This window comes from Dasypus novemcinctus, chromosome 10, assembly GCF_030445035.2.
Source record: "Dasypus novemcinctus isolate mDasNov1 chromosome 10, mDasNov1.1.hap2, whole genome shotgun sequence".
Classification (NCBI taxonomy): domain Eukaryota; kingdom Metazoa; phylum Chordata; class Mammalia; order Cingulata; family Dasypodidae; genus Dasypus; species Dasypus novemcinctus.
Genome location: NC_080682.1, coordinates 3,349,456 through 3,360,985, shown reverse-complemented (window position 1 = coordinate 3,360,985; position 11,530 = coordinate 3,349,456). Strand labels below are relative to the sequence as shown.

The 11,530-nt window shown below is 46.0% G+C and overlaps 1 pseudogene; it reads left to right on the top strand.

Moving 5' to 3' along the window:
* The first annotated feature begins 912 nt into the window (after window positions 1–912).
* On the top strand, window positions 913–11,171 carry LOC101411684 (large ribosomal subunit protein uL30m pseudogene; annotated as a pseudogene).
* Window positions 11,172–11,530: the final 359 nt, after the last annotated feature.

Sequence of the window (11,530 nt, the reverse complement as noted above, 5' to 3'; positions counted from 1 at the left end):
CTGGGGCTTGCTACCCTCAGCCGTTCTCAGACTCAGAAATTGTCGAGGGCCCCAAAGAACTTTTGTGGGTACAGTTATATCTATTGATATCTGCTGTATTTGAAATGATAACTGAGACACTTTGAAAATGTTCATTGATTACTTCGTTTGAAATGGCAAGAATAAATCCATTAAATATTAACATAAATATTCTAATGAAAAATAACTCTATTTTTCTCCCAAAATAGGATTTTAGTGGGAAGAGTGGCATGGTTTTTCATTTTTGAAAAGGTCTTTCATGGTACAGCAGTGCTCCAAAATGTGTTCACCCAGTGCGATGAGTGGGCCACAATGATGGGGGAGGTTGTTGGTGTGGGAGGAGTGGGGTGGGGAGGTGGGGGGTATATGAGAACCTCTTAAGTTTTTTCATGTAACATTTCTTGAGATGTATATATCTTTAAAAACTACAGTTTACAAAAACGATGGGGGTGGGGGGAGTGGGTTATAGGGGAACCTCTTATGTTTTTTAATATAACATTCTTTGTGATCTATTCACTTTGATTTTTTTTAAAGTGTAAAAAAAAGAAAAGAAAAGAAAAGATCTTTCATGCCTGACCTAATAGAAGTGAGCTGGGTTCCCAAAGTTCCCTCTGCCATCAATCTGTGGCAATATCACAAGCCACTGCACCCCTGAAAAGTCCACGGTACACCCGTGAGTGGATGACAGTGAGGGCGGCAGATGATGTCTAAGAATTCTTATGAAAAGAGTTTTGATTTGGACCTTTCTTACCCGCTGGCAGGGTGTCAGGGACCTCCAGGGGTCCCCAGCCCACATTTTGAGAACCACTGTCTAGCGGGGATCCCCACATGGAAATAAGAGCCTCGAGATGGAGGCCCCACCCACGCCAGCACCCTGGCTGCGTTCCCGAAGAGATGCGGCTCAGCGAGGAACCCTGTGAGCCCCCCGTCAAGGGCCACCAAGGGCCGGACCCGCGGCTGCTCAGGGCCGAGCTACTCCGCCTGGCGCGGCTGCTCCCGGGCTGCCGCTCCTCGTGCGCCCGCTGCCCCGCGCTCGAGTCTCGGCATCAGCGGGCTCTGAGCCGAGTCGGAAAGTAAAGGGGGCACCTGCCCCGCCCCCGGCAGTGCAGCAGACGGTTCCTGACTGCTCCCTGTGTCTCAGCACTGCTCTCATCAGCTTGCAAAAATAAGCCGAGTACGGGAAACGGACTTTGGCCCAGTGGTTAGGGCGTCCGTCTACCATATGGGAGGTCCGCGGTTCAAGCCCCGGGCCTCCTTGACCCGTGTGGAGCTGGCCCATGCGCAGTGCTGATGCACGCAAGGAGTGCCCTGCCACGCAGGGGTGTCCCCCGTAGGGGACCCCACGCGCAAGGAGTGCCTCCATAAGGAGAGCCGCCCAGTGCGAAAGAAAGCGCAGCCTGCCCAGGAATGGCGCCGCACACACTTCCCGTGCCGCTGACGACAACAGAAGCGGACAAAGAAACAAGACGCAGCAAATAGACACAGAAAACAGACAACCGGGGGAGGGGAGGGGAATTAAATAAATAAAAATAAATCTTAAAAAAAAAAAACAAAAAAAAAACCCTGTAGAATGAAAAGGAAGGGGGGAGCGGTTGTAACTCACGTGGTTGAGCACCTGCTTCCCATGTATGAGGTCCCGGGTTTGATACCTGGTACCTCATAAAAACAAAACAAACAAAAACAAAAAACAAAAACAAAGCAACTTTCCCTGGAGAGTGATATAGCTCAGTGGTTGAGTGTCTGCCTCCCATGTACGAGGTCCCGGGTTCAATCCCCAGTAACTTCCAAAAAAAAAATGAATACGAGCAGCATACCGGTTATGAGCACAGGCTCACGGTCCAGGCTGCTTTTGACCCTGCTGCTCACTGGCCACCCAACCCTGGACACATCAAGTAAACGCCTCTGCTTTCACATGTTAAATGGAAGAGATCATACCTACCCCAAAGGGTAAAGGAGTTAATATTTGTAGAACACTTAGAACAGGGATTAGCCCATAGCAAGTACTGCATCTTTCGAGTAAATATAAAATAGAAGGTCAACACATGACCAGGACTGTGTTGCTTATGAACAAGAGAACATTTAAAAAGCATCAAACAAGAAAGACCACGGGAGGATGCGCCTGCAGTCCACCCATTCAAGAATCACACTTAAATAATGCAAAGAACAAAATAATAAAGACAAGGAGAAATTTTACATTTTGACCTGTTCACTCAAAACCATCATCAGCCCCAACCCAGAAACACAGAAAGGCTTCCAATAAATGCATTTGAGGGTGGGGAAGCAATCAAGTGGATGGTTCTGAACTGGTAATGTAGTAGAGGCAGCTCTGTCCTCTCTGGATAACCTTGTAAGGGGGGGGGGGGGAAACTGGGGGGAGGGGAGACAGAATACAATGGTTATACATTTTCTACACACAGCAAACATTATCAACAGGCACACACCCAAAACCCTCAGGCTAGAACCCCTTCCTGTAAGGTCTGGTCTCTGCTTTCCTGAATACTCCGACAGTGAGACCTGCTGGCCTTCCAGCTGGATCAAGCACCAGGGAACCCTGACATACAGAGGACACAGGCTGAAAGGCCTGAGCGCTTGCCAGCCTTTGCTGCCTTCTAACACAAGGGACTTCGTAGCCCTCCCGTCAGCCCCGTGAGCTGACCATCGCCCTTACATGGGGGAACATTTATTTCAGTCATCCTTTATGCTAATCACTGAACATAAGTTGCAAACTTATGGAACAGTTCTTAGTGCTTATTGTCGCACCTTTGGAAGATGGGTTCTTGGATGGGGTTTCTCAAATGCTAACTGACTACCCTGAACCTCAAATTTATGATTAAGACACGTCACCCAAAAATTACCTACCCTAAGCTAGATGTTTAACTCACACGCGTTCCCAGGACTCTGCTCCTACTGACATACTTAGAGTAAATGGAAGACATTATAAAACACACACGCAGACTCCACTGGCTTCTCTTTCCATGGAGAACATCCCGTGGGAGCAAGGCAGCTAGTAGACTTGGCGTCATCTCTCCGGAGACCCCCCTGAAGGAGGGGGCTGGTAAAAGTTGCTCAGATCGGGGAGACGAGTGGAGGATGGTGAGTCCTCTCTTCCCCACAGACTAGTCTGCCCACCAGCCCTGAAAAAGCTCTGAAACATGGTTCTTTGGAGAGCGGCCCGCACAGCAGAGAGCCAGCCAAAACACTGCCAAGAGATTTCCTCTTTGCGGGTACTTATCTTCATCTTCCACCCACAAGGACCACCTTTGAGCAAAAACTTGCAAATAGCGGACTATCTACTTTATCTCCCATCAAGAATTTGCCAAACTCACGTGACTCCCTTTAAGAATATAGAATCAGGGAAGCAGATGTGGCTCAAGCAGTTGATCTCCTGTCTACCATATAGGAGGTCCAGGGTTCAATTCCCGGGGCCTCCTGGTAAAGGCAAGCCGGCCCATGTGGCGAGCTGGCCCACACAGAGTGCTGCCCTGCACAGGGGTGCTGGCCCACGCTGAGAGCTGGCACAGCAAGATGACACAACAAAAAGAGACACAGAGGAGAGACAATAAGAGACGCAGCAGACCAGGGAGCTGAGGTGGCACAAGAGAATGATTGCCTCTCTCCCATTCCAGAAGCCGCCTAATGAGAATACAAGCAGACACAGAACACACAGTGAATGGACACAGAGAGCAGACAATGGAGGGAGGGGGGAGAAAAAAATATATAAATCTTAAAAAAAAAAGAATATAGAATTATCACCATCATCACTATCCCCATCACCATCATCACCATCATCACCATCCTCATCGTTATTACTTTGTGCATTTTTGGGAACTTAATATATATGTAGCACTGTAATATTTTGATTCACTTTATTCTTAAAACAACTTCATAAACTAAATAGAAATAATTGCATTTTTAAATAGGAAAATGGAAACTCAGGGAATGCTGGGTAGGGATTGTTGCTGCACAGGTTGTTACTGTAGAGATGACATTTGAATCCAGGTCTACCTGACTCTAAAATCAGTGCTCTTAACCCTTGCTCTTTACTGACCTTTTCCACACATAAGTTTGGGAAAGACCTCATAATAAACATAATTGTAAATATATTAAGTAATTTTATTTATTAAAAAATAGTATGTGTTCACTTAAGAATTTATTGAACAGTAGCACTATAAAAGAAACTTAGAGCATCAGTCAGTGATAACCACTTTTAATATCTTGACTTGTGAGCCTGTAAAATTGAAATAGGCTTTCAACTTGAGGTCCAAGACAACATTCTTTAAAAAGTGAGAAAAATAGCATAGACCTTATAAAAAGGGGATTTGAAAACTGCTGAATCTCAAAAGAAGAATATTATTTCACAGATTTTTTTTATCTCTGGAAAACATATTCCAAAAAACAAATTAGAATATAAATAATTATATCTTTCAAATATTCAGTAACGAACCAGAAGCTCGTACTTCTTCATAGCAAGTGCTTCCTGTTGACAGACATTTGGATAAGAAGAAGGAAGGCATCAAATTGAAGAGCCATTCTCCAAATTTATAATCAAAATTAAAGTAAGCATACAAATGACAACCAAGTAAAAGAGAACAAAGTATCTCTAAAGCATTGCCTAATCTATTTGAAAAGGAAAAACCCATTTGACAAATCAGAACCTGGGATTAGTGATTTAAAATGTAAATAGAGAGGAAATCCAAATGAGTAAGAACAAACCAGATATGAAGCAGATATGATAAAATGCAGCCTATGAACGAGGAGAACTTGTAAGAAAGAAATCTTCTGGAAGAAAATAAGGCTCCCCGGATTGTGGAGAAAAGAATTTATTCTCAATCTTGCAAGAACCGGCGCACAACCAGAAAATGTGGCTGGCACCCCGAATAAAGAAAAATGGCACAATTTATACCCCTAAGGATAGCACGCGAGCCCTTCCTCTGTTTCTCCATAGGTTGGATACTTGAGAAGTTACAACCTATCCCAGAAGATCTAACTTTTTAAGCAAGAGTTTGTGTTAACCGCTTCCCCCATCGCATTCCAACCATTTTAGTTTTCACCTGCTCCCCTTTGCCAAATAAGGAGTGGAATTTAGTGCTGAACTGGTATTGACTTAGCTCGTTCTTGGGCATCTTTTTCACTGCCTATGGGACTGGCTTAAGCTGGTTCATTTGTTCCTGCCTAACCCGGGAGTGGGAGACTGAGGCAGTAGGCTGCCAGGTTACATTAATTAATATTTTTCCCTTTATGTGAAAACTAAACTAATCTTCGTTTCTTACAAACTTAGAGGAACTGAGGTGGGGAACAGAGCAGAAAGCCCATTCACAAAATTTAAAAAGCAGCTCTGCATCTGGCCGTGTGCCCCATTCTTCTCCCTTTCCCAGTTAACCCTCAGAACGCCATGTGAGGTGGGCACTCTTGTTTCCCACTTCATGGGTCAGGAAACTGAGAGACAGAGAAGCCAGCGATCTCGTCCAGGGCCATATAGTAACAGTCACAAACATCAGTTTCTGTAAACTGGCTCATTTTGTCAAGTTTCATGTCTACTCTACTTTGTAAAGTTCTAAAGATTTGCTCCTTCATAGTGACTAATGAAATCACTGGTATATATTGAGAGATCAACTGATGTTCATTTTACACTTGTTTCAGCAGACACGGCATCTTTACTAATTGCATTCTTTTCATTGCATTCATTAGTTTGAATTCACAGTGGGAACGTGTGTATACACCCAGCTGAAAGAGCACCGTGAGTTTGCGGGGCTTTCAGACAAATGTAGCAACCTCCGTGTTATCCTTCCCTTTCCAGGAAAGTTTTTATTCTATGGGCTTTCACCCAGGCACGTAGATAACCACACGCACCCCCGTTAAATATTCGCCGTGGCTCGATCTCGTCTGGTCCAAGTGCCCTGGAAACCTCTGTTCCTGCTGTTGATTTTGGCAAGGCCAGGCGCCTTGCCTCTGACGGGTGAGTGGAACTGTGTTCCCCAAGAGCCTATGCTGAAGTCCCGACTCTCAGGATGAGACCTGATTTGGGAATAATAAGACGTGATTCGTTAAGATGAGGTCATACTGAGCGCATCCAGGGTGACAGGTGTCCTTACAAGAAGAGGAGACCCCGGGGGAGATGTCCGGTGATGATGGAAGTGGAGACGGGCAGCATCCGCGTGCTGAGGCGCACCCAGGAGGCCGGCGGGTCCCAGAGTCTGGAGGAGTCAAGAGGGAGGGTCCCCGCGGCCCTGTGACATTTCGATTTTAGACCGCAGGCCTCCGAAAGTAGGTGACACATTTGAGAGGCTTAAGCCTCCCGTTGACGGCGCCTCATTTTGGTGGCTCTAGGAGACAATTCAGTGCCCGCAGGTCACCTCCACCCACCTGAGCCCGACCCCTGCAGGAATATGGGAAAGCACGCGTCAAGGACCGCGTCTGCCACTGCCCCCTCCCCTCCCGTGTGCCTCCTCATTTTGTGCATTCCGAATTGCCCCTCAGAGGAGGCGCCTTCTGGCCCCTCCCAGATAATGTAATCGAAATATTAAAAGATACGTTTTAGTTCACTGGGTTGTTTTTTATGCAATTGCTAACCTAATAGTTTGCAATGTAGGCAAATAAAATACCAATAACTATGATAGCTCCCTGAAGTGTAGCCTTGCTGCTGGTTGGGCTTTATAAGTAGCCGGAAGCGGATATCTTCTATTTACATATAAGCAGATACAGACTGGCAGCAGATACTCTGAATCACTGAACCGTCACCACATGCCTCGGTTCTTTAACTCTGGTGCTGGGTTTTGAAACTGCATTACCTTCCCCGGGAGCCGGACGATGACGACACAGCTTGTTCCTGTCCCCATGCATATCTCCTGATCCGATTTTGCAAGCCTGAAACGGGGTGCCCTTGCCCGTCGCCCCTGAAGTGGGCTGCCCTTACACGGGGCCCCTTGTTGATTAAAATGAGTCAGCCCAGGATGGGCCACCCCAAGTTCCCAACTGATCTTGCTAAACTCAAGCAGTGCTGATCAGAGTTGGGCCCCCTGACTGGTGCAGTGGCCTAAACTTTAAACCTTATAAACTAAGCTCGTAATAAATCTTAAGCAGGCTCTCTCATTAGACTCTCTCAGCTCGTCATCACCCTGAGCCAGTCCGCCTTTGTTGGGGTGCTGTGAAACACTGAATGCTTCTCCAGTTCAGGGAGACAAATTTATGGCCAGTAAGTCAGCGGGCCTCTTTGCTTTGTGCTTAGCAATTAGCTCTTTCTCTGAGACTCTGGTGTCACCTAATTGGCTCTTCCGTGCCCCCAGGCGGAGAACCCCTGCATTGCTGAGTGTCAGTCACAGAGCGGCGTGGAAGGTCTGGTTTCACTAAGGAAACCATTCAAAACTTCCCTCCTCCGAGCCGCCTGCCCCGTCCTCACGTCTCCACCTGCAGGGCCAGCATCTCAAATTAGGCCAGGCCCCCTTCCTGCCTGACCTTCAAGGAGCCGTCTCAGCGAGGTGTTAGCAACGGGGCCCTTGTCAGGACCCTGCAGGAAGGGTGGTGGGCCCCTGTCAATCAACTCATCCCTCTGCAGCTGATACTCCCACCCCCCAAGGCCCCTCACCCGGTGCCCGGGCGCCCTGGGAGACCCAACATTACGAAGACGCCTGAGCTCCCTAACGTTGTCCCAATGAAACCGCAACCAAAGCAACGGGAATTTCCTGGAACATGACAGACTTATTTTAAGTTCTGATGCATGATATAGTATGGAAGAGGAGCCAAGTAACCTGGGGGCCAAAAAAAAGGGGGGCCTTGTCAAAATATATTATAAATTGAAGCATTTAATACCATGTATTGTTGTGGTATTAAACAAATAAATCAGCATAACTGAGAAAACATTCTGATTATGGTAGCTTTGCACACAATGGGTGTGTCATTTTCATCAACGGAGAAGGACTAAATATTTAATAAATCAAGTTAGGGTGAACCAATTATCAAGTTAGGACAATTGGCTCATCAGTGAGGGGGGAAATAAAAGAAAAGAAGGTAAAGAAGCTAAGTCACCACAATTTTGACAAAATCAAATTTCAAATAATTAAAGTACTAAATATGAAGAATGAATAAATATGACTCAAACAAAATTTAAATATTTATTTTATGACATTTGCATTGGAAAATCTTTGTAAACAAGAGACAATGTTACAACCCTGCCAACAACACGAATGAGTTTGGAAGTGGATTTTCCCCCAAACCCTCCAGACGAGGGTCCAGCTGAGATGACCTTGGATTAGGCTTCATGAGAGTCAAAGCAGGGGCCCCAGCTGAGCCCGCTTAGACTTCTGAGCCACGGCACCGTGAGCTAATCCCCTCAGCCGCTAAATTCGTGACTGTTCAGGATGCAGCCACAGAAATCTCAGCAACCCAAATCTCACCAAGCCTCCAGACCTCTACCTGCCAACCTACAGGAGGGACAAGGGACGCCGACAATACAAGACAGCCTGCAGAAATGCTCCAGGACAGGTGAGGCAAGTTTTAAAACCAATATTGCAAATGAAAATGATAGCTGGAAAGAGAATCTCAAGCTGAAGAGAGACTTCAAGATGCACCAACCAGAAGCCATATGTCGACTTCCTCTGGATCTCCATTCAAAAGAATGTGAAAGAAAAAGCGAAAGATAACTGAGGAAATATGACTACTAAATAGTTGGTGGTATTAAAGGATCACTGTTACTTTATGTGTGATAAGGATATTGTGACAATTCAAGCGAAGAGCCCTTATCTTTTAGTAAAACATTTTGAAATATTTAATGATGCAGTTATCATGTCTGGAATCAAAGTAATTCAAACTAACTCACAGTCATTCACAGTAACGAAGTGGGGGACGACAAGGGAGGGGCCGGGGCTGGACCCCGACCAGGCTGGCGTTGATCATTGAAGGAGCTGGGTGCTGGGGCCTCATGCTCTTTGCACTGGCACTTGTATTTTGCTGATTGTTTGAATTTAGCTTTTCTCCCACCTGCCAAGAGGACTCCCCAAGCTGAAGACGGGTGTGTGGATCCGGCAGTCAGCGTGCCCAGGCTATGCCATCTTCCTCTTCCTCCAGCCTCAGCATCGAGCTTTGCCCTCCAGACCCAAGGAGCCCTGTCTGCATTCCACCAGCAGGACTGAAGAAAGACCAAGGGCCAGGCAGGGTCTGACTTTAGAGCCCCTGCCCTGGAGCGGTCCCCCACTTCCACCTACAGCCCATTTGCCAGAAAGGAGTCCCGCAGTGGCCTGAGAAGGGAGCCTTCCTTCTGAGGGGTCCCTGCCTGGCTGGTGAGGAAGGAGATGCAGGAAAGAGGCAGCACAGCAGGGCTGGGCGGAGCCATCACGGGGAGGGATGGGCAAGGGACAGGGTCCCCACCCCCTCGCTAGGGCACAGTGTGAACCACAACGGCCATTTGCCAGACCTACTAAAATGTAGTGTGTGCATAACTCAATGACCCTGAGCCTCAACAGACTTCAGCTCCTACACGCTGGTTTATTGGACTTACCCCACTCAGCTAACATGGAGTTGAAGAAGGTCAACCACCACACCAGGGAGCCAAGACTGCCTACAACTGAAAGCAGGAGGATTGCATCCAGCATCCATGTGGAATCTAAGCCCCCTCTTGACATAGATGTGGAGTGGACACAACCATTCCAAGGTCCACAGGATGGAGGAATAGAGTATGGATTAGAGTGGACTTACTGATATTCTATTCATGAATTATTGTGATTAGTAATAGAAGAAAATGTGGCATTGGTGTGGAGAAAGTGGCCATGGTGGCTGCTGGGTGCGGGGAATGGGAGGAAGAGATGAGATGTGGAGGCGTTTTCGGGACTTGGAGTTGTCCTGGGTGGTGCTGCAGGGACAATTACCGGACATTGTAGGTCCTCCCATGGCCCACTGGATGGAATGTGGGAGATTATGGGCTATGATGTGGATCATTGACCATGAGGTGCAGAAATGCCCAGAGATGGACTCACCAAATGCAATGGATGTGACATGATGATGGGGGAGAGTGTTGCTGTGGGGGGAGTGGTGGGGTGGGGGCAGTGGGGGTGAATGGGGACCTCATATTTTTTTAATGTAATATTTTTAAAAAATGAATAAAAATAAATAAATAACTCAATGACCAGCAGCTACGTTTTCTTCATCCAGCCTAGAGAAATCCTCAAGTATTTGGAAAATGTCATGTACAAAGATATTTACTGCTTTTGGTAATAAAATTTCCCGAATTACTATAAAGGGGACTATGGCTAAGTCCATTATTATATATCCATGTGATAAAAAATATGCAGTTAAGAATAAGGATATATGTTTGTGCATGTGTACATAGTAAGATGCAGAATAAACAGACAAGAGTTGCTGCCTTTAGGAGTGGGAAAGAACACTATACAGCTGTATCAATCAAAAAGAATTCAATCTTTTAATGCAGTCAGTAATCTTTAAATTAAAATATATTCACGCATCACTCTTATAACATAAAAAAATGAAAAAAAAAAACCTCATAGCTTCCGGACTCTGGGGTCTCTCAGGCTGAGGGGTGTCAACTGAATAACTTGGCTTCTCGACCCCTTCAGCTGTGGGCGCTGGAGGCACGGGGGATCAACCTGGGACCTCGCACCTGGGAAGCAGGCACTCGACCGCATCACACGATCCACTCCCCCAGAAGAGAATCCCCAAACTGAACGGCAGGGATTTTGCGCTCCATGGTTCAGAGACCCCCGGACAATCTACAGACTTTGACCAAAGGGGTGGAGTCCCTCATTTGTTCAGACTGGATTTGTCACAAATTTACCAGGTCAAGAATTCCAGATAAGGTATCTCAGATGTCACCTGCAGATCATGAAAAGTGTGGTGGGGATCCAGAACACCCTCCTAAACTGCATGTTGTTACCAGAATAAAGGTGTAAAAGGCCGTCCATAGTGGGGAAAAGAGATAATAAAGATGCTTGGTTAGAAAAGGCACGTACTCCTCAAATTCACAAGAATATCCCTTCATTGAATGCAAAACTGAAAGTGGTTAAACGTTTGATACGAATCCAGCCACTGAAATTGCCACAAGGACTTCCAGCTGAGGAAGACATGTCTAACACGTGCCTCCAGAGCACCGGGGACTAGCCGTGCGGTGGCACCTAAAACCTGCAGAGCAGGAAGCAATGAAGTCCTAATGCCAGAGCAGTTTCAGATTAAAAAAAAGAAAGGCCATTGTTTTTTATTTAAACATTGCAAGAAGTATTTTCACTAAAATATATTTTAAATAACAGTCATTTTTACTCACTAAAAATGGTATCAAAATTCTCTCTTACTTTTATAGACTTGGAGGCTTTAGTGCTATATTAAGGCACTATTTAATTCTCTTTCCTTTTCCCTAGTAGTTTCACTCCAAAATGGTATGAATGGCAGGTTTTTGAACATTAAGTTCAGGTCCAGTGCCACTGTAGGCAACTGTCATTAAATTTTAAAAAAAATTTTTTTTGTTTTCTCATTGAAGTCAACAAATTTGTGAGTGGCTTTTTAAATAAAAACT